The 22038-nt window shown below is 41.7% G+C and overlaps 1 protein-coding gene and 1 long non-coding RNA gene across 2 annotated transcripts in view; one reads left to right on the forward strand and one right to left on the reverse strand.

Annotated features, from left to right (window-relative positions):
• LRMDA (leucine rich melanocyte differentiation associated) overlaps positions 1–22038 on the reverse strand; it is a 1038240-nt gene that overhangs the window by 765052 nt on the left and 251150 nt on the right. The gene's annotated exons all lie outside the window — the stretch shown is intronic.
• LOC116856171 lies at positions 20508–21270 on the forward strand. The gene is made up of 3 exons (XR_004380488.1): positions 20508–20619; positions 20717–20843; positions 21220–21270. It is a non-coding gene; the product is annotated as an uncharacterized LOC116856171 (long non-coding RNA).

The raw sequence follows: 22038 nt of genomic DNA on the forward strand, positions 1-22038 counted from the left end.
AGTAATACCGTAAAGGGCACCACTAAACTTTGTCTGTACAGGGTGGGGTTAATGACTTCACCAACCAAAAAGAATCGGATCAATCTGATGCAACTCTTTCCTCCAGGAAATCTTAGTTTAGCCTACAATCCGGCACATGTATTTGCACAGCCCAAGTCAACCTACCAGGTTGGATAATTTCATGGAAACAGAGGAGTAAAGGCTCCCAGGGACGCCAAACTAACTGGGGTGCCTTTTTTTTAAATTATCCCATCACCAATGTCACCAGAGCCAAATAAATAACCACAAACTGAAATCTTATCACACTGGTTATTTGAAGCCTGATACTGCCAAAGAAACTATTTTATGCTGAGCTGCTTTGAACCAGCTCTGGAATAGACCTACTGCACGCTAAACCCTGACCTCCAATACCACCTTGGGTTTGTGACTCCAACTGGCCTGGTTTTGCTTCTCAGGGCGGTAACACAAGGAAGCCCCATTCAGAGAAGTTACCCTGGACCTGGTACCCCCATGTTCACTCAGTAGCCTTGCTGGGTAGTAGAAAGTAACTCCTTATTTATATTCCCAAAAGCAATAATAAACACAAAACTATGATTTACTCTGAACCTTCCTATTATTAAAACACTTTGTCTTATAGTTTTATTGATTTACAATCTGTCCTACTTACTTTTTTAGCATCTGAAAACAATCAAGGCACAAAGCTGAAAAATGTTTGGACATTAATTGTTAGGAGACAGCATTTTATTCCAGGCGAGGGGTTTGAGGCCTCGACAGCGATGCATTCTGGTACCAGAATGATTTATGGTCTTGTAGCAATAACGATGCACCAGGGCCATTAACATATTGGCAGGCCCTAGGATGGATTAGTGGCATTGATTATTTCATGGGCCACTGATACCCATTTGTTACGAGGAGCTCAAAGATGGTCTCTCCCTAACTGAAATCTTTTTATGAGCAGACAGCATTTTAAGTATTAGGAACCTGGGATTTGGGCCATTTTTTATCATCTTGCTGTCGCCTCACCTTAGTATGCAACCAAAAAAAAAAAAAAGTCAAAAAATTAAAGTTCATTCTTCACCACCAGCCTTAATTCCTCAACTCGTCATAACCATGTCTTCTTTAAAAATTAATGATTGCCAGCATTTAGCCACTGGTTGTTGCTATGAAGATCTATGCAAAAAGCAAGGTTCCCTATAGAGTGTGTGATATATGGAATACTCTTTATTACTACAATAAAACTTACTGACATTTCAATACTTCTGCAAATAGCATTATAGTATCAATCTTCTGAATTAGGTTGAAAATTAAGTTGTAAATTAAAAGAAAGTGTACTTTGGAATACCACATGATATGTCACCTAGAGAAGGACCTTTGTGCATAACTGAGCGGAGCTGGGAACAGAGAGATGAGCCCAGGGCCTCGGCAGTGCAGCTCGCATTCTCAAGATCTAGGTTACACCGGAAGAATTCATCCAGAAATCCTGATGCCCCATCTCTAGGGACATTTTCTTTCACTGTAAAAGTCAAAGGACTTGACAACAGCCTCTTATGAATACAATGAAACTCCCAATCTTACTATATTTTTCTCCTTTGCCATACTCTTACCATACATTTCAAATAGGGCACACAGAATTATAAATGCCTTACAAAACACACAGAAATTATACATCCATTATGCTTATAATGTGGATATGCACATACAAAAAATTATTACCCTCTCCATCTCACCAAATACAAAATTACTCTCGTCCCCACCTTCCTCCAGTCTGGTCTTCAGAGATGCTCAGAGCAGAGAGGCATCCAGGACACTAAATGACAACTCCCATAGCTGGGACAGCTCTGAAACTGTTCAGTTCGAAGGCTAATGTCACATACTGTAAATTGTAGAAAGCCTCACATCGGAGCCAACACAAAATGGTGATGTGAAAGACTATTGACTTTCAAATGTGTTATTTGTTGAAAAGTGTCTTAAATCATTTCCACCCCTCTTCCACAGCACTCTCTGTACCCTTAAGATGTGACTACAGAGTTAGAACAGAGCTGTTCTTTGAAACGTCTTGATGAAAATCCAGACTAACCCCAACCCATGATCACTTCCCATATTTCCTTGTCCGTTTCTTTAGACTAGGGGTGTGTATACCTCTCTTAGATCCCACCACCCACACCCCTCACATCTTCAGAGCTTGACACATTCCAGGCCAGAGTGAGTCAAGAGCTCACTCTGCTCCCTTGGGAGCAGCAGGCAGCAATGAGAAGGATTCCAGAGCAGAGTTTTGACTCAATAGGAAGAGATGCCAAGATTGGCCATGTGGCTTGAGACTACGGAAGTGGAAGGGATGGTCCAAATGCTGCTATCTGTGACTGTGAATTCAGAAGTCAACACACTTTCCTTAGGTAACCAGAAGACTGCTCAGTTACACTGGATAAAGACCAATGCTTTGAGAGTATTTCCACTCGCAGAATGGGCCTACGGAAACAAAGCATCTTCTTCAAGAGAGCTATAGCACAAACCGCAAATCAGAGGGTTTCAGAGTGAAAATGATCACGAGGTGGCCCAATCCAAGTCTTTTATCTCATAGGTGGAGAAGCCAAGACTTGTTAAGTGACTCACATGAGATCACAGGAGTAGTGACCTCCTGCACACATGCTCTCCCCACAACACTTCCTTGGTGTGTCCTATTGCATCCTGCTTATTTTTCCTTCCTTCCCATGTCTATAATTTTCATATTTTACTTAAGGCTTGATGTACTGCTGCAGACTTCTCAGACACTGGATTATATGATAAGACATAAACTCAATCATCTACATTACTGCAAATTTAGGGAAACAATCTTGGAGTATGATGTATAGTAATTCAAGGTTAAGTAGAAAACAACACAAAGAACTTGCCACTTGTGAATTTTCACGTTTAATTTTCACGTTTTATTTTCAATAGGCGAGAAAGACATCGTAAATGTGTACTTGAATGCAAAGAGGTGCTCTGGGCTCTAGCCTCTGACTTACAAGGCCTTTGTATAAAATACCCAACATTGAAATACACACAGAAAAGAACTTCTCAAAACTCTTACATCAGCTCCTCCCATATCCAGCTTATAAATCAACTGCTTAAGTGGACCTTCCATTTCCCACGGAAATTAAAGTTCTCACTCTTTACAGCTCTCCATGACAGAGTCCATGAGTAGAATGAATAGATCATGGCCTTCCCAGGATAACAAGGAGATGAAATAAAACTAAGGGAGACCACCTTCATTATTTCAGCCAGAAATCCTAAAAGGCTGTGTGCAACCCTACTTCCTCCTCAACATCCAGACACAGATTTTCAGCAAGGTTCTAACTCCCTGCCTCTGGGGAAAATAATACATAACCACCTATAAGAGAGGGCGCTTCTTTCCCATATAAAAGTTAAATAAAAAAGTAAGTAAATAAATAAATAAATAAATCCTCTCTGGACAAACACTCCACAACTCGGAAACAACCCTGGGTCACCACTACAAAACTTAAGAAGTGAAATGGAAGTCTAACTTAATTTGAACAAGCTGAAATGTCAACCTTTTCCTTTTTATTTACTTCCTAGTTAAGATGGAGAGCATCTGGTTACCTGCTCACATAAAACCACCACGGTGTATCATTCAAGCTTCTCTTCTTCTAGGCAAATAATGCCAACCCCATAAAGCTCTTCAGATATATCATTTTGCAAATTATTGTTATCTCTACGGTTCCTCTGGACTTTTGCCAAATTTCCCACATCCTTTGTAAACTCGGTGGTCCAGATGGCATTGCAGGGCTGGGTGTTAATTGAAGAAGAGCTTAACTGTTTGGACATGTTATGCATCTATTACCCTATTGTCAATCTTGTAGTGTTTGCTGTATGACTCTATCTTTAGGGAAATGAATGCCAAGTGAGAATTTACCCTAATCTATTTCTCTTTTTATTCTCTTAGGGCTCTTTCTGATGATTTGTTAACCTGCTTCACTTTATTCTACAAGCTCAAGTCAGTCACATAACCAAAATTAACAACCAAGACCCGGGATAGGGTAAATGGTTATTACTTGTCCTCTTTGAAATATTTATCTTTTTGTCTACAAGAACCATTCATAAACATGACTGGTCACATGTACAAAGGGCACAGAATGATGGAAAGGATTCTCAACGTATAGTATTCTCCTGTTTCCAAATTCCACGTTTAACTTGTTACATGCTTTCACTAAATACTCACTCTATTTTTACAGTAAAACCTTATTAATTCACCTAAGACATTGGAAATTTTTAAAAATACTGAACTTGGGATACCTGGGTGGCTCAGTCAGTTGGGCAGCTGACTCTTGGTTTTGGCTCAGGTCATGATCTCAGGGTCCTGGGATCAAGCCCCACATCAGGCTTCTCACTCAGCTGGGAGTTTGCTTAAGGATTCTCTCTCTCCCTACCTCTGCCCCTCCCCACGCCCTTGCTGGCTCTCTTTCTGTCTCTGTTGCTCTCTAAAATAAATATAATATAAAACATATTTTATATATAATATAAAATAATTATATATATTATATTATATATATAATATATATAAATAAATATAAAAATAAATAAAATAAATCTTTAAAAACACTGTAGTTAAACTCCTTCCCATTTCTGCCGGAGAACAAATCAGGCTCATGACAGGTGCTTAGTAAATTGTATGTTGACTCAATTAATAATTGATTGTTGTCAGTTCTTCACCCTCCCTGTTCCTAAGCCACATGATGTGGTTGTTCCTACCACTGGAATACTTATCCCTAACCCACTGATGATGCTTTCAACTGCAAGATTTCATTATCACCACGGAATGTGAACTGAAATCACAACGGGCCAGTTCTGAGTCTTTACTTCACGGCCTCACATATTTCCTCTGCCCTCTGTGAGAGGGCAACATCTGAAATCAGAAGAGCTAGGCTGGAAAGTCCACTGCTTCCAGGCAAAAGAGTGACACACGACGGAGAGCAGTACAACCAATGCACAGATCAGCGCATGAAGCATGGCTCTGTCCATCTGCAAACCTTTGAGGGTGTATTAACTGCTCATCACTGAGTGCCACTAGATGTCGGAGGATTATTTTTTAAGAAAAGCATTGTTGTGGCAACTGATCCACAACAAATGGTGCCAACAAGATTATAGGGTCAGATTTGACCACCTTGAGAAAAATCACCCACTTATACAGGAAAAAAAAAATTTAAAGCTAATTACGTTTTGTTGTTGTTGTTGTTCATTTAACACATCCTCTAAGAATCCTTCACTAGTGGCGGACTGTACTTTGAAGCAATAAAACATTTCAAAAATCAGGGCGCTTTAACCTCAGTGGGTTAAAGCCTCTGCCTTTGTCTCAGGTCATGATCCCAGCATCCTGGGATTGAGTCCAGCATCGGGCTCTCTGCTCAGCAGGGAGCCCGCTTCCTCCTCTCTGCCTGCCTCTATGCCTACTCGTGATCTCTGTCAAATAAATAAAATCTTCCAAAAATCAAAAAATTAATTTTTTGTCCAGTAAGTAGGACAAACCTTGGCCCCAAGTGTCTCAACTGCTGAAGTTTTACCCAGTGGTCGGAGAACACATGGAGAAGAACTAAATAAGGAATGAAGGTCACTTTTATAATCCCCATCGGAGGAATTGCTAGCAGGTGCCTATTTCAATGAACACTCTGCTGGTCCTTAAAATGAACATATGTTCTCTGTTTGGAAGGGCAGGCCGGCCAATCTGTAGGTTCTGCAGTGAGACTAAACAGCTAAGGGAAGTTGTACGGTCAAGTTAGACAGAGGAGGCATCTCTGACCACTCATCACCCTCCACTTGCCCCCCAACAGCCTCCTGTCCCATGGATGTCACATCAAGGGGACAGTGAGGTAGAGCAAGCCCAGAGAGAGCAACTGCAGCAGGGAATTCTCCTCCAAAAGCACTTCCAGGTGCCACGAAGGCAGCCTCCGCAGCTTGGCTGTAAGAGCCATTGCCATTAAAGGCAAGTTTCCGTTTTATGCGCTCAAGCCCTCTGTGGCAGGATCCCACGATTCCCCCAGAAACCTGATTTACCATCCCATCACCCTGCTTTTATAGGGCTTGACTCTGCAAATGGAACTGATGGAGACCTCAACCGCGAGTCACTGAGTCCTCCGGTATAATTGGAGATTTACAATGCCTACCAAGTCATTCTGTCATCCTCTTGTCTTCTCTACATGTCCCTGGAAGGGACTCCCTGAGGCTTCAGCTGAGTTCCAGTTGCTGCTCTCCCCAACCCCAAACAAAAAAAAGATTCTCCCCCTGGGAGCCCACTTTCCCTCACCCCAGCATTCACAGTCCGGGAAGCCCTGTATGGATCTGATGACCGCTAGTAAAGACAAGGCAGTCATGTGTAGGAAAGCTCACTTGAGGGGTGGCTGACAAGGGATTATGGGGAGAAGTGGGGTGGGAAAAGGGAGAAAAGAAAATGTGTACTCTGAGTCATGTTGGTGAGATTTTTCACAGCTAATCACACACAAGAATGATTCACTACTCACTCTGCTCTGCTCACTCATTTTTCATATCATACTTTTCACTGCCCCATCTGCCTGTTCCACCAAGGTCAAATGAAGGGAATGATAGCATGTACACCACACTGAGATTTATTATAAACGGAGTCGCTCACCTTTTATGTGGAGCAAATGGGCTCCTGAAATCACCATTTATGAAGATGGACCTGAGCAAGAGTCGTGTGAGGAGACAGCAGGGGAGGGAGACTCAGCCCAAATGGCAGTGTGAAAGTCCCATGGTCCCCTTTCCCATGAGCAGAATACAGACTGAGGCTACCCACTAGCTTGAACTTAAGCGTATGCAAGACTTTCCATCAGCGTCAGAGCTGAAGTTATGCCTCTGTCCTATTTAATATTTAACGTAGCATTGGAGAGGGTCTTCCAGAGAAGGTAACATTTGAGCAGATCTTAAATGAAATGCATCAGACGAAGAACACTGTGCTAAGATTTTTATAAAAGTTACTTGAATAATACAGCTTTATCATATAATGGAAGTCCAAAGAGAAGAGGCTTTCCAGGGTTAATTCACCAATCATGATGTCACGGAGGACCCAGTACTTCCATCTTTCTGCTCTGCCCCCTTCAAGTTCAAAACTCCTCCTCAGGGAGATAAGATGGCTGCTACAGGCATCACATGCAGATACAAGCACACCCAGAGAATGGTCTCTCATTATTACAGAGGAAAACTTTCCCACAAGTCCCCACCACACAGACCACACCTCACGAACACTGACAGTAGGACGATCACATGCCTGTGCCCAAACTAATCACAGGAGACTGGGGAGGAGCTACTTCCCAAGATTCTAAGACATGAAGGTCATGAAGGTCCTTCAATGACATGAAGGGTTAATTATATGAACGGGGCTCTGAGTATAAGCATAAGGGAGAATGGAGGTGATGACTGGAAGATACCTACCCTCAGGATTTTATATTCATGTTTCCCCCTACTTTTCTCACTATAAACTCTTTTAGGCACATAATAGACACTCAAATATTTGTGCCATGAATGAAGAAAGAAATGGAATTCACTAGTATGTCTCAACCTTAGTCTTAATTCTGTGTTTGCCATGCCAGCAAACAGTCCTCCTTGCTTTTCTCTACTTTCCTGCCCCCATCTTTTTGCTCACACTATCCTCTTCCTGTAACGTCCTCTCCACTTTTCTTCTGTTTCTTTAAAACCCTGTCTTTAAGAGCCAGCTCAAATTTCACTTCTTTCATAAAGCCTGTCATGATGATCCAAAGCTCACATGATCTCTGAACAGTACGTTCAATTTGCAAAGCTCATATTACTCCTTTCATAGTGTTTTCCTTGAACCCAAAACTGGAGCTGTCTGTACGCATAGATCTTGACTCATTCAACACTATTTTTTATAACTGAGGAAACAGAGTCCCAGAATTGCTTCAAACTGCCCAGAACATGTACTAAGATTGACAGTCCCTATTTGATAATCAGCCAGTACTAAAGTTTGTAGAATATTCTCCAAGTGGTAATTTTTGATATTTGCTACATAACTGGGTGTTTGGGGAAAAGGAATAGCAAATGAATATGTAACTCGGTGCTAATAAGCACAAATAGATCACTCCATCAGCCCCCAAATATGTGGAGTAAGTTTCAACTTAATGACACAAAACTTCCTTACCCTTATTCTTTCATGAATCTGAGCTCACTGAGGGAATGGAGCAGGATAGTGGGAAGGGAATTAGACTAGATCAACTAACTAGGAGGACTTGCATTTAAAAAAAAAAAAAAAGCCAACCTCAAACCAAAAAACCCTCACTACTTCGGGTGTAGCAGGTACTGCTGATACCCTCATCTTCTGAACATCTTGCTTATCCCCTACAATAGGTCCTTCACCATGGATGGCTTCATCTTTGGGGATGTCTCTTCTCTCATTGAGATAGGATAGTTCTAAAATAGATGATCATGATACTAATAGTACTAAGAATACTAAAAGACTACAGTGACTTATAGAACAATTTATACTCTCTACAGCCCCAGAAGCAGTTATTAATATGGGGCAGACACTGGTCTTGTGAAACCATAATAAATCAAGTGTTCATACACCAGGAATGGACAGATGGATGAATGGATGGGAGGGAGGGAGGAAAGGCAATCTAAACTTTCATTAATTTTAAAAATAATTAAATTATCATTAACTGCCAATTAGACCAAAGTTCATCACACTTATATAGGAAAAAAATGGAAGTAGCCTAGATGCCCAACAAGAAGAAACTGGCAAAGAAAACTGGACCAATCACTCTGTGTCTCCGCTAGCCACCAAGTTTCAGAAAAATTAAGGGTAGGAGAATATATTAAAAACATATATTGATACATACAAAAGTTGCAGAAAAGAATATGGAGTGATGCAAGTTTCCAAAAAACGTACTGTATTTTGCTTTTTTTCTAAAAAGACTGAAAGATCCAGAACAAAATACCAACAGCAATAACTTCTGGGTGGTGGGATTACGGGTATCTTTTTTCTTCAGAATTTTCCTTTTTTTTTTTTCAAAGTTCCTACAGTAAACATGTATTTCATTTATGATGAAAAAAATGTTGAAATAAATTAAGAAGTAGAAAATAAAATTGAGTGAACATTCTGTGTTTCTTACCCACTTAAAAGCTCAAAGGTCTAAGGGATTTGGAAGAGATGTACCAGAACTATCCAAATGGACCCCAAAAGAACAAGAAGGGGAAAGCTGAAATCTCTCTGGACCATGTGTCAGTATCCTCAGCATGGATCTCACTCCATCTGACTATCTCAGAATCTCTAAGGAGAGGAGCCTCAGACACCTATTCTTTCTGCTTCTGGGAAGCACAAGGGCAGTGATTCTTACGAGATGTGCTGGCAAATAGGATGTAAAGATCATGGAAGCTATGACAATTAAAGGCAAAACAAAACTCAGTTCTTAATCTGCCTCCACAAATCAGGGATCCCCGTGTGAGAAGAGTTACCCTTCTTTTCTCGAAAGTCTCCTGGGATCCCTTTCGAGAGCCCAGGTTCCCCATACTACAAAAAGGACCAGGACGCTCTGTGACCTGTTAGAATGAACTGTACCTCTGAGCCATGTGTGAGCCAGCCTTAGTAAACTTAATTTTATCACTTGTCAAATTCTACAACCTTTGAAAAATTACTCAATACCAGAATTAATGTATGATATAATATCCAAGTGGTTAGCCGGCTCTGAACTCAGATGATCCCGACACAAAGCCGGCTGCGTACCGGAGGGTGAGCAGGGCCGCCGGGCTGCCACAGCCTTGAGTCCACATGAGGAAAGTGGGTGTGAACACGAGGGCAAATCCACTTTTCAACATCAGCAGAGTGATAGATAATCTGTGCCATACCTGAAAATATGTCTCATGGATCTCCATGCAATAGACAATGTATTAATTTCATTTTTTTTAAACTCCCATTCATCATTTCTAGCAAGTCAACAGTCCTTCTCCCAAGACCTTGCTTTAATTGTGAAGGCAGCTGATAGTGCATTCTGGGCCAACATTTCTTAGAACCGTGTTGCTACCTCAGACATTTAGTTCTCTGTGGAATCTGAGGAGACAAACAAGTGCAGTCTGGAGGAAGGTCACAAGGAAGTAGCACTTCAAAACCAGGTGTGTGCACATTAAACCAGCACCCTTAAAGGGGTTTGGTGGGGTTTTTTTTGTTTTATGTTTTGTTTGTTTGTTTGTTTGTAATATAGAGGGAAAAAAAAAACAAAACAGAAACTCTGTCTTTCTGGGCCATTTCTTTTAGGGGAGAGGGAAGAAGAGTTGGGGAGGGGAAGAAGGAAAAAACAAACTTTACTTTTGGATGGAAAATGTGCAAAGGATGTATTAGACCCCTCAGCATCAATTCTGAAATACAAAGTTTCCTTCAGCGTATTCCAAAATAAGAAAGAAATTTTCCAAGCTCCATTAGGTCCCAGGTTCCCTGAAAGAACCAAAAACACAATGGCTCATTTTGAAACCATCACACTAAAGGCCCGATAGAATTAAGTTGGGGATAAGTTACCTTTTTATTTTTCTGACAATGTGTATGCGTGTTTATGTTTCTCTTTTAGAATTTTAAAAACACTAATTCTTATCCAAGACTCTTCCATCAACTGGTCTCAGAAAGTCACTTTATTCATACAATGAAACAAAATCCTAAAAATATATGAGTATGGTACTCAATTATAATAATTTGATTTACCTTCTATTGCTTCATATAATCACTGACTGTATTTAAAAAGAAAAAAAAAAAAAAACCTCAAATGGGTTTTGGACCATACTCCGCACTGTTCTTTTCTGAAATAACCATTCCATAAATAGTAAACCTATTGTACCACACCCAAAATTACACATTTTTCTCAGGGGGGAAAATTAAGATTCACCTTTTTTCTGTCCTAATTAATTTTTTGTTTTTTTTCTTAATTTGATTGTAGTAACACTTAACATGAGACCTAACCTCTTAAATTATTTCTTTGCCTAATATAATATATCGGGGTTTGGGTGAGAGCATACTTCCTAAAGTAAAATGTTACCAGCATTAAATATTGAGTCACTCATCAACAAACACGGACTGGATAAAGGTAGAAAGACACTAAGTTTTTCCTGCACAAAGGAGGCATTCATTATCATGACTATCATACTCCTTCATGAAGCAACAATAGATCTCCTTCTAGAAACATCATTTTCAAAAGGAGCAGATAAATATTATTATTTACTACACTAAGGCAACAATAACTGATTAAAGCAAATTTAGTGGAAACATTAAAATAATGGCAGGGGAAGAAAATTTATTCTACAGAAACATTGTGTGAACTTATTGGAAATAATCAGCTGCTCAGTTTGAATTAAATGAGTGAGAGTGAGTGTGGCGGGGGCGGGTGGGGGGGTGGTGTGTGGTACAGAGGGAGGTTGAAAGAGAAAGCCTGGCACACGGTAGCGGGAATCTGCAAGCTTCCCTCTGCCGGGGTGGCTAGGAAAATCTGCAAAGATGCAAACAATCCTTGGGTGCTCAGTTAGCAGTGAGTAAATTGCTGTGGGATCTAAGGGCGGGCATACTTTAGCAGGCAATTCCTCTCTGTCTTTCATTCTGTTTGTCTGTGTTAAATTCCCCCTCTGCCCTCATCCATTCTCACATCCAGTTGCCTGCTTTGTCCATCCATCAATCCCCTCACTTTGTCAGTGCTGACTTCATCTGGGCTCTGGGCTCTCAGAGCCGTGTTGCAGCCATCCCGAGGCCGCGGGGGAGCCCCCCGCCTGCCACAGCCTGCCTGCTTCCCGATCTGCTGACAGAGGACCCAGTCAGCCGCTTGTCGTTTTCTATTGCTCAGGCCAGCAAAAACACTAATACTCAACCTGATTCCTATCGTCCTGCTTTTCACCTTTTCTATTGAAGAGAATGGAAGAGAGAAAGACACAAGGAAAGAGAAACTTGGAGGGGGGGAGGATAGGGGTAGTGGGGGTTGGCGGGGAATGGAGAGAGATGTTTGCTGAATTTTCTAGAACAATTTGCACACCAGTCAGGTGGAGGCTCAATCCAGCTTCCTGTACCACACATCAATAGAAATCACAGGGAGAAAATGTAGCACTAATTAAGGGTTGATAAGCTGTAGTCAAGCGCAGGTTAGGAGGAGGAAAAAAAAAAAAGGAAAAAAGAAACAGCAGACTATCCAGGCCTATGCAAGCCCAGCCCCATACAGCACTTTCATCGCCAGTTTAGGAGGCAAATTTTGCAGTGGATTTTTTTTTTTTAAGTTTTACCTTCAAAATCAAACAGATATGCTGGGAGAAAAATATTAGAGGATTGTTCTTATTCAAAAGATCATTTGCAAAACATTTCGTGAGGGGGGAGCTTACTGAAGAGGAAAATAGTTACCTAGCAACAAAACTATTTTAAAACATTCTTCGGTGTACTGCCTGATTGTGTGCTCTTAATTCAAAGATGTATAATTCTGAGCACCTGCCAAATTATTAAAATATTTCTTCCCTGAATTTTGAACTCCTTCTCCCCCACCCCCACCCCCAACAAACAGGGCAAACTTCACAATGAGCCATAATCAGGATGATAAAAAAAAAAAAAAACTTTTCAATGTTACACATTTCTTTACATTTTACTCTTAGGGTGGAAAGCAGAAATTCACTTGAAATATGAGCAATTAAATTAGTAAAACTATTTATACAACTGGGTTTAAAATGACTTTAAAATAAAGCAGCTCGGTGGGGTAGGTTTTTCTGTAACTGCTGATAATTGGAACTAGCATTTGGGAAGCTTGCTACTTGCAAGGCATTTTCATGTATGTTATTTGATCCTCGCACCACACCATTCCCCAGGGATGGGTCCACGGATTTTTGAAACTGAGAAAGCAGAAACCCCGCAATTCATTAACTTTCTCCAAATCATCCACTGCTAAGTAAGGGCGTCAGAATTCAAACGTAGCTGTTGGAATTCCAACCCTTTGCCCAACAGATATGCACATCCAGTCATCTAAGCCCCAAAGCTTCTTTGTCATTAAAGAAAAAAAAAAAAAAAAAAAAAACCCTGAAAGATCTCCTGGGACAAAAAGGATTTAACCGAGCCCATTTCTCTATCCAAAGTGTGACAACAAAATATTGACTCTGCTGTTCTAGTATAGCATCCCCAGTTCTTATTTGGGGATACTGTTCGCTTTCGTAGCGAATGAAACTGACAGCCTGTGGGGACAAACTAAGAGAAGTTTCCAGAAGAGATTCTCATGACTTAGGAATAAATGATGTGTTGCCTTTCCAGGCACCAACTTTGAAGAGCGAAGGCCTGGCTCAGATGCTTTAAGTTTCGGTGTGGAATAGGAAATCAATCGCAGCACCCTGTGACCCACCACCCCTCATATCAAGAAAGATTTGGGAGGGGAACTGCAAATTACCAACCCCGGGCTGTGCGGGCAACAGCATGAAGAGAAAAGAGGGCTGGAAAGCCAGCAAGGCCTTCCTGCTCTCCAGTCTCCACTCAGTACTACCACCATGCACCTACTCCAGAACCTTCACCCAACCTTTGCTCCTCATTCCTTTTGTTTTCTCGAACCCGCATGCCCAGATGGGCTTTGGCCGTGACACCAGAGACCAGGGGAAGGGGAGGGAAAAAAAGGCAGTGGCACAAAGTCTCCTCTGCGTTGCTCCTCTACACATCAGACATCTCTAATTAGACAGCAACAAAATTTTATTAATAGGATGGACATTATAGAATGAGCTTGTTATAAATGGGCCCTGTCAGGGCCTTATTCAGCTACCAAATGACTATTCTCAGTTCAGTGCTCTCATCTGAGGCGTCGCGCCTAGTGCTGGATAACAAATGATTGCTATTAACCGTATTGTTAGTAATGATGGCTGAAAACAAACAAAAACCCATAAATAACAGTCTGCAGAAAAATTAACCCATAAACTTGATAGATATCCAGCTGAGAAATAATAAATGACACTTTGGGGCCTGCTGGGAGAAGCTAGTGGTTTTTGTTTTCCTCTCTGTCATTAACACATTTTCTGTGCTAAAAATTAGATTCTGATATATAATTATCAACGCTCCCAGATATTAATTCTGCTATTGCTCCCTCGGTTTCTCTCCTGGCTGGGCTCTAATGTTATTCACAGATTACTCTGAGAAAACACATCAAACACTTAACAGAACAGGTCAAAGTGACAAGCAGCTTCTGCTGACAACACCAACCTGCACCGTCTTTTTAACCAGGGACACAAAACAAATTTCTCATATTAATTAACTAGGGTTTCCTTCCAGCCACAACAGGCCCATACAATGTGATGTGCGCTAAGCAAATTCCCTACTTCTCTAATGAAGGCGGCCAAGGGAAGCGAGGAGTGACAAAATTATCTTGCATTGATGGCATTCAAATCCACATTCATTAATGTCTTTCAGGGAGGAGACAAGCTTCAAAAGAACTTTGTGGCAGCAGAGCGTCTCTCACCTTGGGCCCCTTCCTCTCACAGGGCTCAGAGGAAGGGCAGGTACATATACCCGCAGAGAAGCATGGAAGCATGAGACCTTCCCCGAAAGGAGCCGGAACTTCAGGCACAGAATCCGAATTTGCACTGTCCCTGAAAAGGACTTAAACTTCCCAAATGCCATGACTTCCATACAATTAATTGACCTTGACTGGAGTACGATCTCACCTGTCGATGGCTTGTATTTGCCAGGAACTACCAAGTGGAGTGAAATTCACCAGGCTCCTCCATGCACTGACCGGTACCCTGTAAGCAGACAAGACACACACAGACACACACACACACACACACACACACACACACATACACACAAACAGTTCTCTCACACACATACATAAAGTCCTTGTCGCCAGTCTGGGCATTGTCAGTGCAATCTACTCTATGAATTTCTTCTACTAGCTCTCTGAAAATTTAAATTTCAAGGAAAAGAACCGGGGGAAACTTTTTTTTTTTTTATTAAAAGAGATGAAAGTGCCCAAGTAAGAGAATATATATTTAATGGTTATGTTTGGTTAAAATTAAGATAATGAAATTTGAGAAGACTAAAATGAGGCTGGCAGGGGATGACAGGGAGCCCGGAGTTGGGGGGAGAGATCCGTACAAATAGGCCAGTGCAAGTAAGTGAATGAATTAGCAGATACACCCTCCATTTCCCAAGCCTAGCCTTCTACTGAGGAAAAAGAGGCAGCAACCTCCTAGTCTATAAACAAACGCCTTTAAATACAAGCTCTTTCCCCAGTTAGGGGAACTAAACCTAAGAATAGGAAAATTATTGAAAATTAGGCAATAAGACCAACTCTCTAAAACACAGAAGCAAAAATGGAGGGAGGGCAGGGATGAATGCAAGAGGCAGAGAAGAGAGAACAGGTAACCATCAAGAGAACTGAAGCTGCTCTGTTGAAAAGCTGAGGAAAAAAATAATAATAATAAGTGAGGCGTTTTAACCCCCAATTTAGAAAACCTTCCTAATTCCCAGCAGTTGTGGGATGTTCCCTTTCTCCTTTCAAGCTCCATCGAGGAACCTGAGCTGTCCACAACGTCCATTTTTAAGACGGGATTTAAAAATAAATAAATAAGCAAATGACCTCCCATCTCCCACGCCTCGTCGTTAACCCTCGCGCCTCCTCCCTGTGATCACGCTGCCTTGATGACAAGCGCCGACGCTGCAAATCCCTCACCCTCCATGCACTCCATTTTCTCAGTATCTGGCATCGCGATATTAAATAACTATAAAACTAGAAAGCCAAAATAACTAAATCACCTGGCAGCCAATTTCTGAGAGTTAAACCACAAACCCGGAAAATGGTGGAGTGTGTTGAAATAATGTAAAGGAAACCCATAAATTCAAACTTTATGTTCTGTAAAGAACAAATATGAAAAAGGCATCAAAATAATGAAAGATTGTTTATGTATTCTGGCATGAAATGGGAATGTGTTATGAGAGAGAGAGCAGTGCTGGAGACGGATCGACAGAGCTGACAGTGTGGTATTCATCCTGCCCGGCGCGGCAGACGCCCCGCTAGTGGCAGCAGACAGCACAATAAATCAAGGGCTCTCGAAGCTGTACCTACAGCTTATTACATCCAAGATGACAAATAAATAATAATCCCTGTCAGAGCGGCCCTTTGCTCAAGGATTGAGCCTGAAACCTTTGGCTCATCACTCCTCATCTTAAGTGAAAACACTAGAACTAGGGAATTGGAGGCCACGGTTTGCTAAGCTCATGAAACACAAAACAAGCAGGACCCGGGAACTAGGACTGAACGAGAAAGGTCAAGAAGGAAGGAAGGATAAACATTTAAATAATCCTGACCAAGAGGGGGCAAAGCAGCGGAATGAATGTGGGTTAACATGTCCTCATCATCGGGGGGTAAGAAACAAAAAACAAACAAACAAACAAAAAAAGAACGCGCGACACAGATGCCTTGTCCCCACCCCTACCACACAGAAATGCCAGGCTTCAGGGGAAATGCAGTACCGGGCTGTCAAAGAGACAGGGTCGGAGAGGCACCAGGAGCCAAACACCAGTGGCCACCCGCCTCCCAGCCCCCCACCACCCCAAATGCCTTCCCGCTTTATTTAAAACCCAACCAAGTTGTGAAAAACCATCCTCCCCGCATAGTAACTCCAGCCCCCTCGCAGCGTAACTCCAGCCCCCTCGCAGCCTCCAAGGAGAGGCAACGGTGCTGACCAGGGCCAAGGCAAGAGGAAGACTGAGGCACAGACCCATTCCTGTTTCTCAGCTTGGCCACTTAGTCACCCTCTCTCATGTGCATCTCTCACTGGCTCGTCAACACAGGGATGACAGAGCCCTGCCTCCAAATTTGCCCGGCATCCATGGGCATGATGACCTTGAACTCATCTCTTAGCTTTGAGCATACTTATTCCCTGTTGTTCTTGAGTGCTTAGGTGGAAGGTTTCTTCCAGACCATCCATCCATCCGGGCAGACTCTATACCAACAGCTCCCAATCTGGTTTCCACGCAAGGCCACCTCTCCTTCCTGTCTGACACATGCCCATCCCCTCACTGCTTTCAGGAAAGCACACAGACAGAATCGGAGAGGGCCAAGAGGGTTTGGGCTCCAGCTCCCCCAGCAGCCCCCCTACCACACACACACCCCATCTTAATAGTTCCTGAATATGCCGCCCACTGCTATTCCCCCGGTACACTGTGAATCCCCACCACCTCTGGGCATTAAAACAAAATTATGTTTTGTCATTTGAGAGACGCACATAAAGATGGCTCTGCCAAAGGGCACAGGAAACATTACAAAGACCTAAGTCCTAGGGGCGACAGTAAGTTTCTGATGTCACCGAGGGGGAATGACCACCATTTTCCGCTCATCTTAGAGTATGGCGGGGACGCCCCTAGTGCTTTACCTACCCACCCTTCTTCCCAACAAAGGCGACATGGCCGCCTGGAACAGGTACCAGCTTGTCTCAGGTGGATCTGAGTTCAAATTCTGACTCCACACAAACTGGAAGACCTCAGGGGGATCACCTAACCTTGCTGAGTTTCCCTTTCCTCATCTGGAAAGAAACAGCTAGGGCTACAAATTCCCAACCTACAGGATTGTTTCGAGATTCCGTGAGATCAACATGATTGATAGTTCATAACAGATTCTGGCTGCCCAACAGATGCCTTATTCCAGCTTGATTTTTTCCTGATTTGCTGTCGTCGGCTAAAGCAGAATTTTAAGTGGAAGGTATCATCTCCATGGCTTTAGATCCTCATGAGCCTTCAAAATATCCAAAATTCCCTACAGAAACACAAGCTTCTTATAAAAAATCATTGGAGTCTAAAGCATATACCTAGCCCAGAACTTGGGAGAAATTTATCTAAGGCTTTTAAGAGGTTTGGGGCTATAAGTAGGTAAGTGATACAATAAAATGCAATCACCTCAATCCAATAATTCTATACCTGGGACTCTATTCCTAAGAAAATAAATGAAAATATGGATAATTCATATGCACAAAGACATATATGACACTGTTATTATGCGGGGAAAACATGGGAGCAAACTAATCAGTCCATAGTAAGATTTTAAAATATGTAAAAATATGTTTAACATTATTTTTTTAAATTATGGAACGCTTATTTGATGACATAATTTACAGACCTCAAAAATGATGATCATGAAGACCATGAAGCAACATTGCAAAATGCATATTATTTAATGTAACATGAAAAAGGCTGAACATAAAATTGACACTTGGCTCTCATGTTAACTATGCAGGATTATGCCTCTGGAAAAAGAATAGACACACATAATAATAGTTGTGTCAATTTGGCAGAATTAGAGGGTTTTTTTATTCTTTCATTTTTTTCAAACTTTCTAGGATTCATGTTTCACAATACTTTTTGAATTTAAAAAAAAATTTTTCAAAAAGTCAAAGTTCAGTTCAAAATTGGAAATCTGGGAGCAAAACCTACAGCCACCAAAATTTTGTAGGCTCCCACTGCTTCCTGGCATCCAAGACACTGTGGGCACCTCTTGTGAACTGGTGGGCAAAAGATGCAACAAAAGTCTTTTTGAAATGTTGCCCTCCTAGACGGACTTCCCACGGGGTCCAACCTACCCTTCCAGCCAGCCTTCCCATCGCTCACTCACAGAGCCAGCCTCACTGCTGCAGTAACTCAGCCACTCCTGTTTACTGAAAAAACTCAGTCTTCAGAGTCTCCTCCTGCTGCCCCTTATAAGATCTTGCTTGTTATCGCCCATTTAATGTTCCAAAAAACTATCTCTAAAGTGAGCTGAAAACAAGACAAGGAGGAGAGATGAGAAAACACACACACACACACACACACACACACACAAGAAAAAGTTGTCTTCTAACTATCTCAAGCCCTGACCCCCCTTTCCTTGGCCAGCATATAATTTCCATCCTTGGATTTCCCTCCTTTCTTATTCCGTGAACTACGTGGGGGAAACTCTCAAGTTGGAGATTACTACCTTAACTCTCCATAAACATCCCAACTCAAACTACTGGCTGATACTTTGCAGAGTGGGGTTTTGTTACCAAAAGACAGCTAGGGATGCTGTCCTTTCATGAAAACATGGAAAAGAGAAAGCCATGCTGGGGTCGTCTTCTGCGTTAAGTCCTCCAGGAGACACCTGAACTCAGCTGCAACAAATTCGTGAGATGATCAGACCTGCCCCAGCCCACCGCCGCTCCCCTTCTGTCGTCCAGGTAAGGACACTGTCCTCAGGATATTCATCTATGCAGTCTAATACAGAACCCCTTTACTTGAGGGAGTTGAATTTCAGGTCCTAATTTATTCTCCATGTATTCTCCTTCCTCTCTTCCTCACTGTTCCTTTGAAGGCACACCTAGTCCAGTCAACCAATTCCGTTTACAGTCCCTTATCTTTAACCCAGAGAGGTAGGGAACCTGTCCGTGACTGGAAGTTCCTGTCAGGGCTGCAACTGACACTGGAGCTGCTGGTCTTTCCAACACACCATGTTTGCTGCTTCTAATTACTGGTTTCCATATAGCAGAAGAGGTAACATCCCCGCCCCCAGTATCTTGTAAGAAAGTGTGAAAGGCAGTCCCACATGGCCCACATGAGACCAAGACTCTCTCACTACCCCTGAAAAAGAACGGTCTCCCTAAATTGAGGTGTGTCCCACAGTCAACAAAAGGTCACCACAAACCTCTGGTGGGATAGAGGAGGGCGTTACCACACAAGGCCAAATTCTTAAAGCATGCCATGGTCCAAGATTCATTTTTAAGACGTGTTACTGAGATATGTCTGGGTTCACTGGCTTAAAATGAGTTAACAAAAGACACAAATAAACAATAATGTAATCATTTAATACAATATCACTGTCTAAAGATTCTTTTTAAATATAAACATGGCAATTCTGCTAATACGTATTACATACATTTGCAACAATACACAAAAGCTGAAAGGTGGTTATTGTTGAATTGAATAAGTCCCAGAATCCCACTAAGAAAATAATGCGAGACAATAATGCATATTTCAGGTACACACTATAACTGACTTAAATTATTATGGATGTACTTCATACTTAATTACCTTTCTAAAATATGTCGGGGTATTTTGTCATAAACTCTGCAGAGTCGGCTGTACCTCTACTAAATACTGCTCTGAAATGCAAACCCTTCGCTAATGTTTTTATTTGAATAACTTATTACCCAATATAGCAAGCATCAACACATTTTATAGAACCAGAACTTGGCTCTCTGAAATTCCTCCTACCCTAATGCCAGTCACTGTTGGGAGCATTTAGTTATAAATTGTCTTTCAATAAAAGTAAAAGCTCCCAAAACAACAAAATGAAAAGACACAGCAGCTTAAATCAAGGGAAGTCAATTTCCACATGCCGATCCTAAATATTTCATGGCCCTATTTTATTCTGACATTTGTAGATGACTAAAGTGTTACAAAGGAAATAAAATGCTGATTAAAGAGTTCACTGTCATAAAGGTTACTGAATTGTAAATGGCCCTTTCCATCTTCCTGTTAATAGGTACCCAGCTGTAAACATCATGAAGGATGTGACGGGAGGGCGGCTTCCCTCCTTTAGGAGCTGTATATACATTAATCACTGAATCACCAAGCCATGCTTAATTGCAAGCTGTATATCACACAAATCCATGGTAAGTAGAAGGAAACTCATTATTGCTGCTTCATAACTACTGGGTACTTCTCATTTTAACCTCCTCACACCTGGGACACTTTGTTGCTTTATAACAGGAATTCAGAAAAGGTATTACACCACTAATTACAGCCACACCGCCACCTCCAACTCAGCTGCCTGAAAGAAAAGAACGGAACAGTCTAGATCTGATGCCATCCCAGGCTTCTGCCTCATTGCCACTAAGTGAGTTTTTACATGTGGCTTCCCGCGCCCTCCCTCCCCTGTTCCCTTCCTGGGGACAACATGTTGAAATCCATTACTCCTTGAGAGTTTACAGAACTGTTTAAATGATAAAGAGAAAAAAATAAAACACCTGCAGTATATTTTGCTTTGACAAAATTATTGATTTAAATCCCATACAATAGCACAATACTATTTAAAGGTCAACCCAAGAAAAATGAGTTTACACCCGAACAGAGCTGAGCTTATCTGTCATGAAAGTGTAATGATGTGTTTATTCCCTCACTAGGGTGTATATATTTTTCAGGAAGATATAACAGTCTACTTGCAGGTGAAATCTGCTCTTAAATGGGAATTTCAGGAGATATTTACATTTCAGATGGTGGAGCTGATATCCGAAGCCCTGAGACCCATTTCTGTACTTACTAGTCAGTTGAGTATTTATTTTCATCGCCTAAAAATTATTCTTCTCACTCCTGGGTCAAAAACGAGACATCTACTTGAACACTATAACCACAACTCAAATGGGAATCTTTCAAGAAGGCTAAGGTTGCAAACAGAATGTAAAGGTTGCCATGAGAACAGCTTCTTCTCCTGTTTGGTTTCTCTTTCACATTTCAAAAACATGGCAATAAAAGACCCTCAGTTCATTATTTCTAGAAATAGTTGTTATTAATGAATCTGTATATTTGTCTTTTTCTTTTCAAAAGGCCAATTGATGTATGATTAACCCCCAACTACCACCATCACCCTTCCCTACTTGACCTCCACAGGTACTCAGACCTGGGTCTCATTGGGATGCAGTGAAGGGGATGAGTTCTGACAACCCTAAAACCAGGTCACAGCCCCTAAAGCAAACCTATCCCACTGCCTCTCTGTTGAGTTCCATTCAACCAGTATTCATTAGGTGCCAGGTACAATGCTGGTTGTGAGGGTATAAAACACAGTACCTTCTGTCTTAAAAAATTTCATTCATTCATCCGGCAAATGGACGGAGCACCTATCATGTGCCTGGCACTGTGCAGTGACGTCTCCGAGACTATGGTCTTACAGGGCCCACAGACTCTGAATACACAAATATAAGTTAAATAAATATCCCAAAAGTGGACTTTCAGGATGCTAGGGCTGCACAAAGCAAGGAAAGTCAAACTAGTCAACATGGTTCAAGGAGGGCCTTCCTTATTTGACCAGGGACTTG

The sequence above is a fragment of the Lontra canadensis genome, unplaced genomic scaffold (genome assembly GCF_010015895.1).
Source record: "Lontra canadensis isolate GAN:19392208 unplaced genomic scaffold, GSC_riverotter_1.0 scaffold3, whole genome shotgun sequence".
Lineage (NCBI taxonomy): Eukaryota > Metazoa > Chordata > Mammalia > Carnivora > Mustelidae > Lontra > Lontra canadensis.